General features: G+C 39.2%; 1 protein-coding gene across 1 annotated transcript in view; it reads right to left on the minus strand.

Moving 5' to 3' along the window:
• Nucleotides 1–15643, minus strand: part of TFEB (transcription factor EB) — a 79642-nt gene extending 63999 nt beyond the window's left edge. The window contains 1 exon segment of the mRNA XM_032218345.1: nt 15388–15643. The gene's annotated coding sequence lies outside the window, so the exon portion shown is untranslated.
• Nucleotides 15644–17000: the final 1357 nt, after the last annotated feature.

Consider the following 17000-nt stretch of genomic DNA (forward strand, 5'->3'; position numbering starts at 1 on the left):
ATCTTGAGTCTATCTTCTGAAGTTTTAGAATCCCCCAAGTTTTGTGTTGCCTGCAAATTCAATGAGCATCCTCCTATTCAAGACATTTATGAAAATCTTGGCATTCTGGGCCCAAGACAAAACCTCAAAGAACCCCACCATATAACTCCTTCCTTCTAGATATTAAGGACCAAGTGCTGGCTACAGATGTTCAACTAACTGCATTTGTCCCATTTTACCCAGAAGGAGGTTATGGCCAGTTTTATCAAATGTCTTACCAAAGTCAAAGCGCACTGTACCCACAGAATTCCCTTGGGCTTCTAATTTAGTAAATGTCCTCTCCAACAGCAGTAAAATTTGTCTGGCATAACCTATTTGTGACTATTATATGCTGGTTTTTATTAATCACCTTTTTCCTTTCTTAAGTGTTTACAGTTTCCGGACCAATGTCTTTCACTATTACAACAAACTGTTTCTCAATTAAAAACATGATGTATGGAAAATATAGCCATCATCTTCCTCTTTAAAATACAATACACTTTTCATTTAAAATGGTATACCTCTACAATACAGCATCCTAAGAAAATGAGATGATTATTTCCTCAATGGGGCAAATCAAAGGCTCTCTTGGGTTTGCCCCATTGTCCCAATTTTGATTCTAAAGATTACCTCACATGTAAGAGTTCCGTAAGTGTTCCTTTTGCATATTAGCAGGAAGGTAAGTGATCTACTTTCCCATCTTCTTTCATTGTATTATAAGGAGAAGTAACCCATTTGTTAAAATCTGTTGGTAATCTGTTGGCAGCAGTTGTTAATTTGATAGTTCATCAGAAATGGGCTGCCAAAATGCACTGGAAGCAATCTGTTTTATATCAATATATGTTAAAATAGGGACAGCTTTAAATGAAATGAAAGGAATTTTGAGCCTCAGGCCTGTGAGTGGTCCTCGACTTATAACAATTGCAATTGGAAATTCCGTCTGTCAGTGTAATGGAATGGGTGGATGACCTTGGAGAATGAGGAGAAGAGACAAGAGACAAGAGGGGGGGGGAGTGTTTCTCAGTGGTTTAATGGCCAGAGAAAGAAACTTAGGAATGTTCTGCTCTAATTGATCAAGCAATTAAAGGTAAGGTTGGGAAATTCTTACCTTCAGACCTGCAAGATTCTGTTAATGTAGGCTTACAATAAAGTGAAATCAGCTCATCTAGCGGTGTTTCTGTCTGGTTTACCTGGGAGGACTGACATTAAGCAAGACAGTCATTAAGCCAGTTGCAACCAATTTTATGGCTTATGACATAAGTGTTATCTTGTTTCCCTCCGTTGACTTTACTTGACTAAAGCCAACTGGGAAAATTGCAAATGACAATCACATGACACCCCCCCCAACCACTCCAGATGATACAACTGTTGCACACATATGCTTGTTGCCAAGTGCCTGAATTTTGATCTCGACTGCAAGGATGTTGTGACAGGTGTAAGTGCAAAGACCAGTTGCAAGTTACTTTTTCAGTGAGGTCATAACTTCAAGCAATCACTAAATGAATCTACTTCTCTTCTTGCATTTTGTTCAGATTAGAAACCAAGCATGCTATTAGCCAGAAAGGTTTATCTCTTTTTATATAGAATAGTAGAATATATTAGAATATAGAATACTTCATTTGGCCAAGAGTGATTAGATACAGAAGTAATTTGGCTTCAGTGCAGAAGCTCTCAGTGTGCATGCAAAGCAATAGAATAATCATGATGATGATGATGATGATGATAATAATAATAATAATAATAATAATAATAATAATCCCCTCCGAGGAGCTTTACCTTGTGATGTTGGTGGGGCTTGTGTGCTCTAATGATCCTAAGGGATATGCTGAACAGCTACAACCACATCAGACAGGTCTTAGGTGAAGGACTAGACAAATTTTGCTCCACAACCCATTCAAATATGGTGAATATGAAAAAAAATGAAATTTATGCCAGCTGAACCATTGCCCGGATTAACAAGGGTTCCGTTGAATGCTATGGCTCCTGGGCATTCTGCGCAAAATGAGCTACAGGGCTCAGCTCCCTCTGCTAGGCAACCAGGGCATGGAGCTGACAAGCTACTGGAAGAAAAAGTGAAAAATCTTTACTAGGGAAGAAAACATCTCTATTATGAAAGCTTACTATCAGTCTGAGCCAGCAAAACGTGGATTTCAAAAACAAATGTATCATATTTGGAAGGTAAACCACACAGGCTGTAATATCAGTGAACAAAGGCTAATGGACCAACGACATGTAATTCTAAGCCACAAATTTTTCACTACAGCAGAATTAATAGGAATCGAAGAGAAAGCAACTAATGGTCTAAGTATACCAACAAAGAAGAGTAACATCAAGAATGATTTGCAGACTCAAAAGCAAACTGAGGAAAAAAGGGAGGAAGAAGATGCTGAAATGGATGAAGATAAAGAACAAGGAAGCACTGAAGAACAAACACCAACATTGCTCAATTAGCTGAGAAAATAAGGCATCAAAGGGAAGATGCTGAAAGAACACGTTTGCCAAAGCTGAACCAAGTGAACTGAAAAGAATTGAGAAATGTACTAAAAAAGGTCAATGAGGCTGTGCAAACCATTCAAACCATAAGCTGAAACAAACCAGCTGATGTATGCAGCAGCCTTCATAACCACCAAGAATTGGGTTTGAAAATACAAAAGAACCAAAGAGGCAAGAAGAGGAAGCCTAAATGGAAAATTTGGTTGGAATTGAAGATCAAAAAATTTCGTGGAGACTTTAGCAACTTGAAGAACCTAAGGCAAGGTCAGCTAAAGAACAAGCAGGTGAAAAGCAGCCTGGAAGCAAGATACGATTTGGAGAATAAAGAGATTGTGATAGTAATTGAAGAGCTGAAGCAGAGGGTTGTTGCCGTTGTTGAAAAGATTAAAAGATATGAAAACCGAGTAACTCAATTCAAGGAAAACTCACAGTTCAGAGCAAATCAGCACCAGTTTTATAAGAGCTTAGAAAGTGGAGATGGAGTAACAACAAATGAAAAGCCTGATAAAGAGAAAGCTTTGAAATTCTGGAAGAATTTGTGGAAAAACAACAAGAAGCACAACAGAAATGCAAAATGGATCAAACAGATTGAGGATTCTATTAAAGTGCATAAAATGGAAGATGTGAAAATAACAAAAGAAATGGTGCAAAGACAGTCAAGAAACATGAAGAACTGGAGTGCACCTGGACCAGATGAGTTACATGGCTTCTGGTTAAAGGCACTTACAAGTGTGCACAAAAGATTGGCAGCCCAAATGAACCAGATCTTAAAAACACCTGAAAATGATTAATGGGTGACAACTGGAAGGACATCTTTGATCTAAAAAGATAAAGAAAAAGGAAAGGATCCTGGAAACTATAGGCCAATCACCTGTTTGCCAACAACATACAAGCTCCTTACTGGTATCATTGCAAACCAAATTTATGGATACTTGGAAAGAAATAACTTGCTTCCTGTAGAACAGAAAGGATGCTGCAAAAATTCAAGAGGAACAAAGGACCAAATGCTGATGGACAAACTAATCCTAAAGAATTCAAAGAAAAGACAAACCAACCTGTTCATGGCTTGGATAGACTATAAGAAAGCATTTGATTCAGTTCCCCATAGCTGGATCAAGAAATGCCTGAAAATCTTTGGCATCAGCAGCAACATACAAAAATTCATGGAAACTGCAATGAACCTCTGGAAAACGAAGCTTATAGCTAATGAAGAAGTACTGGGTAAAGTTGAAATTAAACGAGGCATTTTCCAGGGTGATTCCCTTTCACCTCTACTTTTTATACTCTCAATGCTACCACTGACAATCATTTGGAAGAAGATGAACTATGGATACGAACTTGCAAAGAAAGGACTGAAAATCTCGCACTTGGTGTACATGGATGATTTGAAGCTGTTTGGTAAAACAAAAGCTGAACTGAATTTATTAATTGAAAGCACAAAAGAATTTAGCCAAGACATTGGTATGCAGTTTGGAATTGACAAATGTGCAACAATGGCAACCAAAGCAGGCAAGGTCATAGAAGATGATGGAATAGAACTTGAGAATGAAGAAATGATAAAGGCAGTAAAACCAGAAGAAGGCTACAAGTACTTGGGGATTTTAGAGGCCTCTGACTTAATGCATAATAAAGCCAAGGAATTAACTTCAGCCAAGTACATTCAATGAATTCGCAAGATATTACAGTCCAAATTGAATGGAGGAAACATCATAAAAGCCATAAATACCTGTGCTATACCTGTGATTCGATACTCTGCAGGAATAATTGACTGGACCCAGATGGAGTTGGACAATTTGGACAGAAAAACAAAGAAGCTTATGACAATGAATCATGCTTTGCACCCTAAAAGTGATGTTGACTGATTATATCTACCAAGAGGGTGGTCGAGGACTCCTACAAGTAAAACAGACTGTGGAAGAAGAAAAACACAGCTTGAATGATTACATCCAGAAAAGTGAAGAACCACTGATTAAGGAAGTAAATAAAGGAGGCCTTTTAAAGAAAACTAAGTCAAAAGCTTAATATAAGAAAGAAGTAATTGAGAAGGGAGCTGAAAATTGGAAAAACAAAGCTATGCATAGCCAATACTTGAAAAGTATTGAAGGCAAAGCTGACCAAAAGCTAACTTGGAACTGGTTAAGATCAGGAGCACAGAAAAAAGAAACAGAAGGCTTTATTTTGGCAGCTCAAGAACAAGCCTTAGCCACAAACTGCATGAAGGTAAAAATTCAACATGTTACCACCAACAGCAAATGTAGCCTCTGTAATGAGAAAGACGAGACAGTCGACCACTTGATCAGTGGATGCAGTAAAATTTCACAAACTGACTACCTACAACGCCATGACTGCATTGCTAAGATCATTCACTGGAAACTGTGCCAAAAGTTTGGATTTGAGTACAGCAAAAACCACTGGGAACATTAGGTTCAGAAGATTTTAGAGAATGAGAAAATCAAGATCTTGTGGGACTTCAGAATTCAGACTGACAGGCACTTGGCCCACAACACACCTGACATAACAATAGTTGAAAAGAAAAAAGTATGGTTCGTTGACATTGCAATATCTGGAGATGCACGAATTGAAGATAAACAGCAAGAAAAAATCACAAAGTACCGGGACTTGCAAATTGAAGTTGAGTGACTGTGGAAAAAGAAATCAAGTGTTGTCCCGATTGTAATTGGAGCCCTTGGAGCAATACCTAAAGGGCTACTTTGCTATTTGGAAATTCTAAATTTATCGGACTTGAACATTCTGACTCTACAAAAAACCACCCTACTTGGGACAGCTTATATCCTCCGATGTTACCTTAACAGTTCCTAGGTCCTTGGTTAGGATTCGAGCTGTTGAGTTACCAACGAGCCCCAAAGGCTGTGAATCTCACCAAAGATTAACAACAACAACAACAACAACAACAACAACATCATCATCATCATCATCATCATCATCGGAGTCAGAAGGATAAATAATAATGCTACAGCCATACTACTTGAATAATACACCTAGACAGTACTTCAAGAATTAGGTATTTAGCAGAATGAGAGTCTGGGGGCGGGAACTGTCCTGTGTCTAGTTGTTTTGGCCCGCAAAGGCTTATAGCACTGTCCCAAGGGGAGGAGTTGAAATAGTTTATTCCCAGGATTTGAGGGGTCTGCAGATACCTTATCAGTCCTCCTTCAATAGTGCAATATACATATCTTCTATGGAAGGAGGCTTTTCATAGACAATTTCATAGACAAGCCCTGTAGGATCTAAGAAAGTATATCCTTTTGCTAATTAAAACACCCTAAAATAATTTGCTCTAAGAGAAAGCATATGTCCCTTTCTCAAGATAAATATCTGCAAAAACTCCCGTGTTACCTTAATTCTGCAAACAAGACTTTTGATAGTTTATCAATAAACAGATGGAAAATCTGCTGAGAAACCTGAATCATAAGAAATCGCTACTATAATATCCTGGATTTTGAACCATCTACATACACACAGAGGAAATACACTTTGAGCCATCCAAAGTCACTTTCGAAAGGCGCAGTGTCAAATCGCATAAAATCAATAAATGCACACCTAATGTCAGTGGAACCTCACTACCATGTCCATTAAACAGTTCAAAGCTTTGCCTGAGAAAAAGCTTGTCTATCCAATCTAAAAGAGAGCTTAAAGTCAATTACTCTAAAACATGATGTCCATGTCTCGGTCAGCCGTTCACCCAGTAGGCTTTGTGCCAAATGCACTATACAGCTGCTAGGCAACTCTGGAAAACTCAGCTAATGCCATTAAAGCAACGAACAAAAATCATTAGGCTTCACCAAAGCCTGCTCAGCACTAAAAATTTCTAAAGTTTGTACAATCTGAGTGGCGAGAGACAATTGCCATTCTAGTCCTTGACCAGATATTGTACTTTAAAAGGATTCTGTAGAAAGAAATCCTGCTACAATATCAACGTTACAGGATTACAACAATCCTGGACCGCCTTTTCCTTAAATTGTGCATCCTTAAATTGATTTGCTCCACTTGTGAACACAGTGATGTGATTTGTAAACCTGATTTATGGCTTAGTGAGCTGTGTGAATCTAGACAATGGAAACATATTTTCACATGGCATATAGACCAGTTGGTTTGTACATATACTGTAGGTTTTTTGATTGAATGATGTCACAAAGTTCAAAAGTGAGATCAAAACCACATAGAGTCACAAGTCTGAAGGAAATTGCTAGTTGTCAAGTACTAAAATAATAATTATCAACACTTGGTAATTTTGTTGATAGTAGAGAAATTATGACAAGAGGGAGTATTTATTAGAAAATCAAGGTCCCCCCCCTTGAAATCATCTGTTTCCCACTTTGGTACTAATTTATATTACAAATGATCATTAAAAATTGGATTTTTTAAAAGAAAGTTTTAGTAAATGTAGCCAAGAATATTGTTCACATATAAATACTAATCATTCTGGGTTCTGGGAAGGAAATCAAAACATTTGAGTATCTTTTTTATTTCCAAAGAACAATTTATTTAACAAATCTACACTGCAGAATGAAACCAGTCTGTTTTTTAAGTATCATATAACACATTAAGATATAACTATGGATGCATGGAAAGAAAGGGGAAAATAAAATTACATTTGCACCCTCCTACAGCTTCCTGCAGATAAGAATTCCTGGATTTGGGCCATCCAGTGTCATTCGGAAAGTATCTCAATATCCATATATTGAAAGTGGAAGGCAAATATTTGCACGTATCAGGAATACACAACAGATTTTTTTAAAAGCAACATTCACAGTGAAACAATGGAAAGAGTCTCACAAAATAGAAAGGATATTCTGCAACAATTTGGTGTGTTTTATGGCACGGTGAATTTATGGAATGAAAGGTACAAGTGAGGCTGCAGCAAAATATCCCAGTGTGGATACTTGATACTTTCTGGTCTTCTTTCTCTTCAGTCTATGATCCCCTGATATTACTACATCAATGATCTGCACTTTATTCTTTTCAGTTAAATCTGGTAGGTCTTACTTATCAGTTTATATTTGGAAATCCCACAATTTATTATTTATTGTTTAGATGTTCTGTCTTTTAATGTTTGTAAACCTCTAGCAGAGATGGGCGGCATACAAGTCAAACAAACAAACCTGCTCATTTTCAACTCTATTTCGCACCAATTTTTCATTTACTGACACATTGTAATTTTTACAGATGTTCCAGAGTGTGATCTATTGTTTCTTCTGCCTCTTTGTACAATCTGTATTTTGAATCATTTGATTTTTCCATTCTGCCTTTGATTGCATTAGTTTGAATAGCTTGCTCCTGAGCAGCCAAAAATTGAGCCTTCTGTTTCTTTTTTTAATGTTCCAAATTGTATGCCAAATGTTATTTTTATCTCTTTATTCACTTTTCCCTCAAATCGACTGTGTAATGTTTTCCTTACTACAAGGAATTTATTATTACTACTATTATTCCTTCTGGATTGTCTACTAGTCTGACGAGAGTATTCTGCCCTGTTCTTTTCTCCTCCTTTGTTTTTGCAGTCAGTACTGACAAGAAGGAAAGATCAAACCCAAAGCCCCTGATCTATAAGGTACCAGAATGTTTAATGTTTTTAAACCTCCTTTTAACATCTACATGAGATCACCGGGTGTGGTCATCTGTCAACTGGTACAGTACTGTGATGATAGCTAGCTACGGTATATATTTCAATCCCAAATTGACCAAGTGATGCCCCCCAAGTCTTGTCCCAATGCCTGGAGATTGCTGAAGCATAAATAGGAGGAGGGGGCAGACTCAGGCTCAACCTTAGCAAGACTGCTGCTGAGTTGGGGCACTTGGATCTGGAGCCCTTGACCTTTAGTTTTGGGTGAGATTGAACTTCTCCACTTGGAAATGGTGCATAATCTGGGAGTCCTCCTGTACTTTCAGCTCCTGCTCAAAAAATAATGGAAATTGTGGCCAAGAGGGGCTTTGCACAAATTCATCTTGTGTACCATTTGAGCCTATTCCTGGGATCACTCGTGGTCACTCATACTTTGTGCATGGACTTTACAATGTAGTCTACATGGCACTGCCCTAAAGACTACTCAGAAACTGCAATTGGTTCAGAATACCACAGTACAGGCAATAAACAATATTCCTTTTTATATCTGTTTTGTTATGACACCTCCCCTCTGGAACAATATCCCCTCCCCAAAGGTTTGGATGGTCTCCATACTTTGTCCTATTGATATGCCCTTAAGAACTGGCTCTTTGCCTAGACTTTGGATGGGGAGGAGGGGCTCAAGGATATGATAGTGTTAAAAGAATATGGGGTTTTCCCCTCTGGGCTGATCATTTTTTGCTGATTGGGTTGTTTTCTTTCCTGTTTTTATTCTTGTACACTGCACTAAATTTTTGGGAGTTGAGAAGCCTCATAAATGTATTTTAAAATGACGTAAAGTCTAATAAATACATAAAATTAACCAAATATTTTCTTCCAAAATACTCAATTCTGTTTCCCATTTTTCACTCTCCTAGCAGACAGTCAGTATTCCTTATCCATGGGCAAAGTTCACTTCTTATTGGGCAGGCAACATCACTTATTGCATAAATCTTTCCTTTTTTATTTGTTGAGAACATCTGCTTCTGAAAATATGCCAACGTTTTTCTTTAGTCAGGGGGTGATGTTTTGGTTAGATAAAAAGCAAGGCTCACCACCAAATTCTGAAAATAGAATGTAACATTAAATTTAATATAAGTGCACATCTACAATAATTTCTTTTAAAACTATTTTAGTCCATGGCAGAGAATGTTAACCAAGATGAAAAAACTGAAGCACCAAAGAAAGAGGGATTCACAAGACATAATAGGATAAGGCACAGAATGAGTCAAAGTTCTAGCATGTGGTGACAACATTGTGCTGTATTTGAATAATCGTTGCATAAAATTATATTGGTGGCACAGCGAATACTTCTGGGATGGATAATATACCCCTGGGCTTATTGCAGTAGCGCTTTAACACAAGTAATAGCAAGTTTTATTTTGGGAGATCAAATTAACTCTGCCAATTACCTATCATTTAGTGAGTCAACATTTAAAGTCATCTCCTCTTGTTCTCCTTGTAATAATTAGATACTTCTTCTTTGATACCAAGATAGCATGAATAGTTGCTTTGGTCACATAAAATGTGGCTCATGAATCATGTAACCTTTATATATTACATATAAATAAATATATATTAAGTCAACAGAAAAGAATACCAAGGTTGTTCAATAATATGTATTTTTTTAAAAAGTCTCTATGTTTAATATCAAGTTGTGAAATAACACCAAATAAAGAATAATGAATATATTCACGCATCCATTCTAAATTCCACTAGTTGTCCCATTTTATTTCAGTTATGTAAGAAATACTATTTCTACTGGTGACAAAGAGGAAAATACTTTAATTCTAAACATTTTTTTCAATACTATAATTAAATCCCACTCTGTTTTTAACTGCAGATTGTTTAGCAACTCAACATTTTGTTGGTCATACCACAATATATGTATAATAAGAGAGCCACTGTGATGTAGTGAATACAGTGCTGGATTAGGAGTGGAAATCCAGGCTCAAATCTGTCTCATCAATGGAAATTCATTGGGTTACTTTGAGTCAATCAATCTCTCTTAGCCCAGCCTTTTACTGCTGTGGGAATAATAATGGAGGATGACCCCTATGTAAGCTAGCTTGAACTCATAAAAAATATGAGATATAAATCTAGCAAAGAAATACACAACAAATCAGGCTTTTCAAACCTCTGCAACTGGCCCATACCCAACTTTAATCAAAATCCCACCCCCATAAAACTCCAACCCCACATTTTTTTCAAATATTTGAAGATGTCTATCAAATTCCCTCTAATGGGTCTTCTCAAAGCTAAGAATCTTCAGTTCTTTCAATGTCTCTTCATGGGATTTGGTTCCTGTCTCCTAATCATTCTTACTGCTTGTTTCTGAACTTGTTCCAGTCTGAACATTTTTTAAAGTATGTGGTCCAGAGATGCACAGAATATTCAAGATGGGATCTCACCAAAGTAAAATAAAATCATGGGATTATGTTCTGTAATTTGGAAACTATACTTCCCCTGATGCAACCTAAAATTTCATTTGTCCCTTCCATAATCATATTATATTGCTGGTTTATATTCAGTTTGCAAATAAATTATTCCAATATTTTTTCCCAAAGGACTACTGTATTATCAAGCAAAATACCATGTACCATATTCTGGTAAACCTGTTTCCTAAGTGAAAAAATTGAATTTCTCTCTGTTACATTTAATTCTGCTATTTTCTAGTTAATTGAGATATATTTCTCACTGTTTAACTGTTGACTCTTTCTCTCAATGTTGTGCCATATGCAAAACCGACAGCTCCTTCCAGTTTGATGAGCAAGCAAGAACCGATGATGAGCTATCTATCTACTTGTTATACCATATCAGTTCATGCTTCACTTGAATACACTTCCTAGCTACCTATGGGGATCTAAGGAGCCCTTAAATGCAAAGCTGATGAAAGGTGTGTTCACTCTAGCATTTTTTCATACTATATGCTTCCAAAGGTCACAAAGAAAAGGTCACATTTTTTTCACCACTTACCGTATTTTTCAGAATATAAGATGTACTTTTTTCAACCAAAAAAAGAGGGTGAAAATCTGGGTTCGTCATACACTGAATCTGTATTCATTTTTAGCCTACCATAACCCCGCCCACTTTGCAAAAATGGCCATGCATAGCCTTTAGGAGGCTTCCAGAGTGCTCCTGAGGGGTGGGGAGGGCAAAAATGAGTAAAAAACAGGACATTTTTTGCTCGTTTCTGCCCCCCCCCCAGCCCCAGAAGCACACTATAAGCCTCCTAAAGGCTATGCATACATTTTTTGACAAAAAAGGAGCCATTTTCACAAAAAAACAGGCCGTTTTTGGGAGATCTACAGCATGCAAAAACTTTTTTTAAAATTTGCCTCTTCAAAATCTTGGTGTGTTTTATACTCCTGTGCGTCTTATACTCCAAAAATATGGTAATCTAGACATTGTGAGTAAGAGGAAAAATAAGCCATTTTTTAGTTTTTAAACCATTCAGCTTTTTCTGTAATGTGGAAAAATAACAGGGGCATCAGATGGATTTCTCTTTGGTACAACAATTGGGCAGTGCTAGCTTCATGCCAAGCTACAGTTTGTTTAAACAGAGTTTATTAAATAAACACAATGTTAAATCATGATTAAAATATTAATAATTTATGTAGTAATATAGCTTGGCTGCTTTTTGCTTAATACATTGAACAACATTTTAAAAATACAAGAGCCATGCTCAGACTTGGCAGTTCCACCTCTCAATTCCTGGCAAATAGATGGGGAAGAAATGGAGTGATATATTTTATTTTCCTGGGCTCCAAGATCACCGCAGATAAGGACTGAAGCCAAGAAATTAAAAGACTCCTGGGAAGGAAAGCTATGGCAAATCTAGACACCATATTAAAAGGCAAAGACATTACCCTGCCAACAAAAGTGCACATAGTCAAGGCTATGGTTTTTCCAGTTGCAATGTAAGTTGTAATGAAAGTTGGACCATAAGCAAGGCTGAGTGCCAAACAATTAAGGCTTTTGAACTATGGTGCTGGAGAAGACTCCTGCAAGTCCCTTGGACTGCAAGGCAATCAAACCTAGAAGAGATCAACCCTGACTGCTCTTTAGAAGGCCAGATCCTTAAGATAAAACTCAAATACCTTGGCCACCTAATGAGAAGGAAGGACTCACTGGAGAAGAGCCTAATGTTGGGAAAGATTGAGGACAAAAGAAGAAAGGATGACAGAGAACGAGGTGGCTGGATGGAGTCACCGAAGTAGTAGACGTGAGCTTAATTCTAGAGGATGGTAGAGGACAGGAAGGCCTAGAGGAACGTTGTCCAAAGGGTTGGGTGGGTCGGACACGACTTTGCAACTAACAACAACAAAGCTTCACTAAGGAATGGGATTTTCCGAAGTCTGTTCACTTTAGCAAGTTTTTCAACATACTGCATAATGGCAGCCACTATGATAGATTCGGTAAACCATAGTTAAACCATGACTTAATTAAATGTGTGGCCCAAATTTAAAATAATTGAATTTGCATATTCCTGCCAATTATTTTCTAACACCACTGAATGTAAACTTAACTTTTCAAAATTAGTTTTATAATTGCTTTTTTTTTAAACTGCCTTTGAAAAAAACTCCATCCTTGGCAAACATTTATCACTTCTAATATACACAGAGAAGCCAACACTAGAAAATTTCCCAGAACACAATGGACAAAACAGGCTGTAGGTCTTAGCTTTTAAGAGAGCTTGTTTTCATTCCGTGTTTGTAAAAGATGAAAAATATATCTAGCGAGAATAGGAACTGGAGACATACACCTCCAATTCCAAAAATCTATGCCATCCAGACTGAAACAGGCATGTTTCCTAGATGTAAGTCTTGCCAGCTACTCAGAAAACTCTACATGGACACTCCCAAGCAGCTTTATTTTCTGAATGAAGATGCTCCAACAAGGGACAGACCAAAACAATCAAATCCCAGCTTTGCAGAGGTTTCACGTCCAAACTAGTCAATGATGGCCATAAAGATTACTCAACTCTCCCACCTGTAAGTCACATTTCTTACAAAAGTACAGAAACTAGACCCACTATATTTCCTGTTGCATATGTTGAGAAGATACAATTTGAGATTAGCCTCTACTAGCCATAAAATCCCAGCTACTCCTCAGCAGTTGATTTTATGGCCATGGAGGTTGTATATGTGGTATATCTTGGTAGCAAGCCCTAGGAATCCTCAGGACTCCGTGTTTTGTTTTAATTCTTCTCCAAAGGACATGTTACTTGCATCTGCTTATCCAGTACTGTGTGACCTGCATATATAGCATCTGTAAACAGAAAAGGAAAGCAATAGACTCAAGAAAAATCAGGCAGAGACCTGTCTTTCCAGCCCCCATACGGGTGGTGGAAGTAGCCATGCATGAAGTTAAACAAATATGGTAGAGGAAATTAAAAGCACAACCAACAGTAAAATGCGTCCACAGAGCTACCATCTGTTCAGGGTTTCTTCCCCCCCCCCCCATGTTCATTAAGAAAAAATGTGCAAGCCTCAAAGTAACAGGCATTAACAAAATATTCTGAGTACAGTACTTCTCAGAAATCTAAGGATTATGCAGAGCATTAAAGCACTGCAGCAATAAATTACAACTTATATTAGCACCAAAGCTATAAATACATTCACACCTTCATTAAATTTACTGCTATCAGAAACTTCAGGGAAACGCTTTTAATAAATATATTGTATCAGAGCTGCATAAATACAGTAAACTAGAAGATGGCAATAATGTTCTAAGATACTTTTTTTTTGCTACCAGTGATGATGATCACATCTTTTTTGCAGCCCAAGTATGCGATTCCTAGATCTTAACTTTGATCTGCCAGGATATTTTTGATACAATAAAGTTCTGATAGAAGTTTGCCGCTCAGTCATTTTTTTCCCCTCCCTTGTACAAATTTGTAAACTCCCTTGGAAAACAAAACCTCCAAGCAGCTACATTTCCAGTACAACCACCATTGCTAGAAAGCACTAAAGCGGGAGTCTGCAAGAGAAACTGGGACCTTCCTTCCCACACTAGGAAAGGCTTATATTCTGTTTACTCATCGGCAGGTTTGGGGAGCAGGGCACATGGTAGAGCTTCCCCAACACGAGGCAATTACATCTAAAGCAGCCCTAACTATCCAAGAGCGCCTGAGGCAGGCCGGGCGCTGGATGACGAGGCCGGCATTTTTTTTCACACCTCTAAAGCACGTGGGAACTCCCCGAGACTTTGTCAGGACAATAATAAACGTCAATTATCGCTAACGAGAAGCCTTCCAGCACTTCTCCTCGGAAACTTCCGTTTCACAAGCCGAAAGAAATAAATTCGCCTCTTTTCGGGATTCGTCTCTTGAAGGCAGCGAACGGGACGAAGCCTAGGGGGGAACCGAGGCAGGAATCCTCCTATTCCTGCCGGCTAGAGCAAAACTACCGGAACTTCGGTAGCCTCCGCCGAATTTCCCCACTTTCTGAAGTAACAGTTATGTAAAGCTTCCTTGGATCCCCGTAATCTCCTGGCGGCGCTGCGGAAAAGGCGAGGCGGGCCAGCCCCACCTCCAAGCCCCGCTTCCTCCTTTCTCTTATTTGAGCGCCCACCCTTCTCCGCCTCCGCCGCCTGGCAGCGGGCGAAGTCAGCCGCTCTCGGCTTTTCCCTCCTCCTCAATTGCTCTGCGGCTCTGCCACCGGCTCGGAAGTGCAACTCTCGCCGCCTGGGGGAAGGGGGGGGGGAAACGGAGAGGGGGGAAGTCCAAGGAACTTTCTTTCCCGGGTTTCCTTCCCACCCATCCACCCCGACTCCCTGTCGCCACGCGTGACCCCAAGCGCTGAGTGGTAGGACTCCAAGCTCCGGGTCCATCGGCCCTCCCTGAAGTTGCTCGGGAGCCGCTCACCAGAGGCGAAGCAGGGGACGCCCCGCCGAGTTCGAGGCTTTCCGCCTAGTCCGCTGGTTCGTCCGCCGTTCCCCCCCCCCCGCCGTTTCCCCCCCGACTCTCGGGAACCGCTTGAGGTTTTGCCCCCTACGCTGCATCCTCTTTCCCTTCGCCCTCTTGCACCTGCTGGCTTAGGAATCCCGAATGTCTTTCGGGTCAAATCAGGCGCCGGACCCACCGCTGCCGCCCCAACCAGCGGATGTGGGGGGGGGGGGGTGGGTAGAGACAGCGGCGGCAAGGGTTACTGTTACTTTTGCCGGCCCCGGTTAACACCGGCTAGAGGCACTGCAAAGTGTTCAGCCTTTCTCCCCGGCCCGTCTGAAATGTTTCCCACCCTTTCCTTACTCACCCTGCCGTGAAGGTCAGGAAACCGCTGAAATCTCTTAAGGGAGAAAAAGTAAGCCCGCCGCTACCGCCAAGCCGCTTCGCCAACTCACTTAAGTTTTGGTCTCGTCTGCTGCTCGGCTCCCCTTGGGCCGCTCCTCTTGGCAGCAAGTAGTCCACCTGTTGCAGAAGTTTCCTTCTACAACTTTCGCCGCCGTCCCGGGACCCCTAATTGTCAGCTCTCTGTCCCCCTCATTTACTGTCACCTTCTCGTTTCTCAACTTCCTAGGCATACCCAAAAGAGGGCAGCACTCAACCATTTCTGGCTCCGCCCCTCTTGCGTGGATCGCTGGGAATTGTAGTTCAGAGAGTTCCCGCCTTAAATTTGAGCTGTTCTCAGAAAATTCATAGCCTTTGGAGTTCTTTTTTATTATTATTATTCGCCTATTCCGTTTTCTAAGCATCATCCAGGATTTCTGCTATTGGTTCTTTCTTGCATATAAAATAACACTTTTAACAATAGCATCTTGTTCGAGTTTACAAACAATGACATTAAATCCTTCCAACATTGGGCTAAAATTAAGGTGACCAGATTTTCAGATTGGTAAAGAGGGACACCTTTGAGGGGGGGGGGGGTGATTAAAAAAATTTATACGGAGTAACAAAAATTTTCATACAATGCAAAAATACTATTATAATATTTTTTTATTTCAACATAACTACAATTTACAGATGTAAATTGTACTGTTGCCAAACATCAAAATTTTGATCATGTGACCATGAGAATGCTGCAACGGTCGCTAAGTGTGAAAATGGTCGCTAAGTGTGAAAAATGGTCATCAGTCACTTTTTTCAATGCCATTGTAACTTTGGTCACTAAGCCCATTATACCACCTTTCTTGCCACAGTTCTTAAGTGAATAACTGCAGCTGATAAGTTAGTAACAAAGTGAATCTGGTTTCCCCATTTGACTTTGTCAAAAAGTGATTATCTGACCCCAGGACACTGAAACCATCATAAATACGAATCTGTTGCCAAACATCAAAATTTTGATCGCGTGACCATGAGGATGCTGCAATGGTTGCTAAGTGTGAAAATGGTCACTAAGTGTGAAAAGTGGTCGTCAGTCACTTTTTCAATGCTATTGTAACTTTGGTCACTAAGCCCATTATACCACCTTTCTTGCCACAGTTCTTAAGTGAATAATTGCAGCTGATAAGTTAGTAACATAAGTGAATCTGGTTTCCCCATTTGACTTTGTCAAAAGGTGATTATATGACCCCCAGAACACTGAAACCATCATAAATACGAATCTGTTGCCAAACATCAAAATTTTGATCGTGTGACCATGAGGATGCTGCAACGGTCGCTAAGTGTGAAAATGGTCGCTAAGTGTGAAAAATGGTCATCAGTCACTTTTTTCAATGCCATTGTAACTTTGGTCACTATATCACCTTTCTTGCCACAGTTCTTAAGTGAATAACTGCAGCTGGTATTTTGTATTTTGGATAGAATCTTTTTTTAAATAGTCTAAGACAATTTAAAAAAAGAATCCACACAGAATAAATTGAAGTAAAACATTTCAAAGTATTGTGCATAGAATTTTTAAAAATGGTTTCACTTCCATTTATTTTGGAT

The sequence above is a fragment of the Thamnophis elegans genome, chromosome 5 (assembly GCF_009769535.1).
Source record: "Thamnophis elegans isolate rThaEle1 chromosome 5, rThaEle1.pri, whole genome shotgun sequence".
NCBI classification, from domain to species: Eukaryota; Metazoa; Chordata; class Lepidosauria; order Squamata; family Colubridae; genus Thamnophis; species Thamnophis elegans.